The sequence below is a fragment of the Staurois parvus genome, unplaced genomic scaffold (assembly GCF_062004578.1).
Source record: "Staurois parvus isolate SC_StPar_1 unplaced genomic scaffold, SC_StPar_1.0 ptg000145l, whole genome shotgun sequence".
Lineage (NCBI taxonomy): Eukaryota > Metazoa > Chordata > Amphibia > Anura > Ranidae > Staurois > Staurois parvus.
In genome coordinates this window covers 21,344,699-21,348,234 of record NW_028317941.1, presented here as the reverse complement: position 1 = coordinate 21,348,234, position 3,536 = coordinate 21,344,699, and the positions used below count along the sequence as shown (strand labels likewise).

At 46.6% G+C, this 3,536-nt stretch overlaps 1 pseudogene; it reads right to left on the bottom strand.

The window, feature by feature from the left end:
• Positions 1-3,125: 3,125 nt before the first annotated feature.
• On the bottom strand, positions 3,126-3,241 carry LOC149464964 (U2 spliceosomal RNA; annotated as a pseudogene).
• Positions 3,242-3,536: the final 295 nt, after the last annotated feature.

Here is a 3,536-nt window from a genome sequence, read left to right as displayed (position 1 = left end):
CCCAAACTCAAAAAAGCCTATGAAAAAGGTACAGGGGCATCTCATGGGGACCCCTACTGACCCTGGGCCCTCGGGCAGTGCCCGAGTTTCCAAATGGTCAGTCCACCTCTGACGTCAACACTACATATTGCCCGACAAACAATTTTTTTAGAGTGGTTAATGTGGGCCACGATTTCGACCAACGAACGAACGCCTCTCGGTCGTCGGATGACCAATTGGTCGATTTTTTAATCGTGTATTCCCACCTTAACACACTTTCTGTCCTAAGGTGATAACACTCATTCACTCTGCTGTGTCTAAGGAGGGAGCCATGGTTGTTTGTTACCCTAGGACTAGACTACCGAGACTCTGTTACATCTCTATAACATAGACAGAATAATGTGGCGTATCCCTTATGCTGATGCTGGCTGTCATAGTGGAAATCTTCAGTACTCCCCCCCCCCCTCACATATCTTATATCTGTAATCTAGTGCTGCAGGGATTAATACCAGAGTTACTCATCAAGGGTGATGACTATGCCTGCCTATTCCACCCCCTCCTCTATTCATAAGGGTTTACTAATGCTTTAATCAATGAAAAGTGGTCTATGAATTGAGAAGGCAGACTTTTTATTCATCCTGCTGTTCTTCATTCATAGATTGCACAGCCATTGCTGCATCTTGTACATGAATGCGTGCACTAGACCAGCGCTTACTTTGAATGCGAAAGGAAGCATTTGACAAAGTGGGGTTTATTTACTAAACCTGGTTGACTCAGAATCTTGTCCACTTCTGCATAAAAACCAATCAGCTTCCAGGTTTTATTGCTGAAGCTTAACTGAACATGCTAAGGTTAGAAGCTGATTGGCTACCATGCACAGGTGCCAAGATTCTGAGTCAACCAGTTTTAGTAAATCTCCTATAGTCCGTCTAGGTGAGGCATAACTATCTAATTCTGAAAGGCCACAGAATAATTCAAGAATGATCATTTTAAAAAAGAAAACTATAGTGAGGGAAATGCTGCATCTGCCATTGTTATGCCCATCTCCTAAAAATCGTAGATGCCTAAATAAATATAATGGAGTGGGGTCCCCCTCAAAATTCATACCAGACCTTTATCCAAGCATGCAGGCCAGAAAGTCAGGAAAGGGGGAGAATGAGCAAGCATCCCCCCCCCCTCCTGAACCATAGCAGGCCATAAGTCCTCAACATGGAGAGGGTGTTTTGGGGCGGGGGGGGGGGTGCTCTGCCCTCCCCCAAAGCACCTTGTCCCCATGTTGATGGGGACAAGAGCCTCTTCCCCACAATCCTGGCCTGTGGTTGTGGGGGTCTGCAGGCAGGGGGATTATTGGAATCTGAAATCCCCCTGTAACAAGAGGGCCCTTAGATCCCACCTCCCATATAAATGAGTATGGGGTACATGGTACTTCTACTTATCCTCCCAAAAAAAGTGTAGTGTAAAAAACACTCCAAAGCACCCCCCCATGTTGAAAGCAAGTGGCCTGGTATGGTTCAGGAGGGGGAGCTCACTCGTCCCCTTCCCTTTCCTGACCCGCCGGGCTGCATGCTCGGATAAGGGTCTAATATGAATTTTGGGGGGACCACATGCCATTTTTTTTATTTTGGTGTGGGGGAATCCCCTCAAAATCCATACCTGACCCAAAGGGAATTGGGGGGGGACCCACGCTGTTTTTTTTTAATTCATTTATAATTGTCAGTAATTCCTTTTTTTACATTCAGCTGTCAGCGGCAAACCCCACTGACAGCTGATGACTCATTGGTTGTTAAGGAAGCGGAAAACGCCCGCTCCTTAACAACCATGACAGTTACTGGTTGTTAAGAACACCGGTGGCTGCCCGCTCCTTAACAACCAGTACATACCGCATGCCTCAACCAGTACTTAATTACCGCATGCATTTAATTATTTAATTGAATTGACTCTGACTATTTACTGAGCATTTTGCTATTCGTGGTAAATATTGCATACTAGCAATAGTGAATATGACATTTTCAGTATCGCATGTGATATGTGGTCACGTGACCGACAGAACACATGCAATAACCTTTAGTGAATTGTCCCCTCTATCCCCCTAATATCCTTGTCTTATAAGAGAATAAATTCATTTCAGCTAAGGAAGAAATTAAAATCCAAAAAGGTTGTCAGAACTTCTAGTATTCTCATCCGCAGAAACAGCCTTGTTTTTTAAAAATTGCGACAGCTAGCGGGGAGGAGAAGATCCCTCACTAGCTGTCACAACGGGGAGCAGGGAATAGTGGGGGCCAGTCTGTTTGAACCACCCTGAATATGAGTGTAATCTGTAACATGTTTTTTTTTTTTTTTAAGTCCGCAAACGTGCAACTATAACAAAAAAACCCGTAAGTGTTCACAAAAAAAAGTGCAAGTGCAAAACACCACACGAAAAAGTGCACTTAGGGGTGTGCTGTGTCCTACCCCTAAAGGGGCTTGGACTGCTTACCCTGATCCCCCGGGGCACGAAGCTCCTGACGGGGACAAGGTTCCCAATTGGTCCTCCTGGCCAAAAGGCCTGGTGGACCACCGTTCCCTATGCCCAGCCGAAGCCAGACATCCAGTACTAGGGATCAGGGGAGGAAGGAACCGTAGGGCCACACATCCTCCCCCTAGACTTCAGGGTAGGCCCGAGGACCCACACCCTCCATCCGTGAAAAACACACACATAAGAGCAAAAAAGTGACAAACGTGGGAGTGCATAATAAATAAAGATAAAGAAAAAATAAAAAAAAGTGGTTCCGTGCCGAATTGTGCACAGACCAGGCCCTGAGGCCTGTAGCAAAAATTGCCCTGGTCCTAGCCAAAAGGCCTGGTCCTTAGGGCGCTGTGCAAAAAGAGGTGAAAAACAGTGGCCATGTGTCATCTTCACACCGTGGGGTTCCACACCCAAGTGTTACTAGTGACACCCCTGAGAGCGTCTTCCCCAGGGGGCACTGAGTTTGCGGACTTTTTGCGTCCCCAGCCCCAGGCCAGACCAAGGTAGATCCGTCCAAATCAGGAGGTACTGGGTCTTTCCAGCTTTCCCAGAGGAATTACTCCCAAGGTCCCAGAGCGTATCGTGGCGCTCCCTGGTTTCTGTCCCTCCGGTCCAGCCTTCCGGACCCCCATCATACCAGTGAGGGTACTATACAACAACCATCCCCGCAAAGCTAGAATGGTCGGGAGCACCCCCACTGGACACTGATAAGAACAGATACTACACTTGATCTTAGCCAAAAGGCCGAGAAGCGATCTGTAACATGTTACGAAAGGTGAACTTATCCTTTAAACTGTTACTAAACCCACAACAGTAAAATCAGTCTGTATATGCAGCAAAGCATGCTTGCTATACTCACTGTGGAACCTAGGTGGTTAATCTTCTGCATTGCGTAAAAAGGTTGTTTGATCCTGATTTCTTTGATCCTCCCCTTCTTCCAGTGTCCCCTCCTTATCTCCTGATAAGACATATCATGTGGAGACACACTGCACATGCTCAGTTTGGTGTGTATTGCTGGGGAGCGTTTTTCTTTTTCTTGCAAGAGTGCATG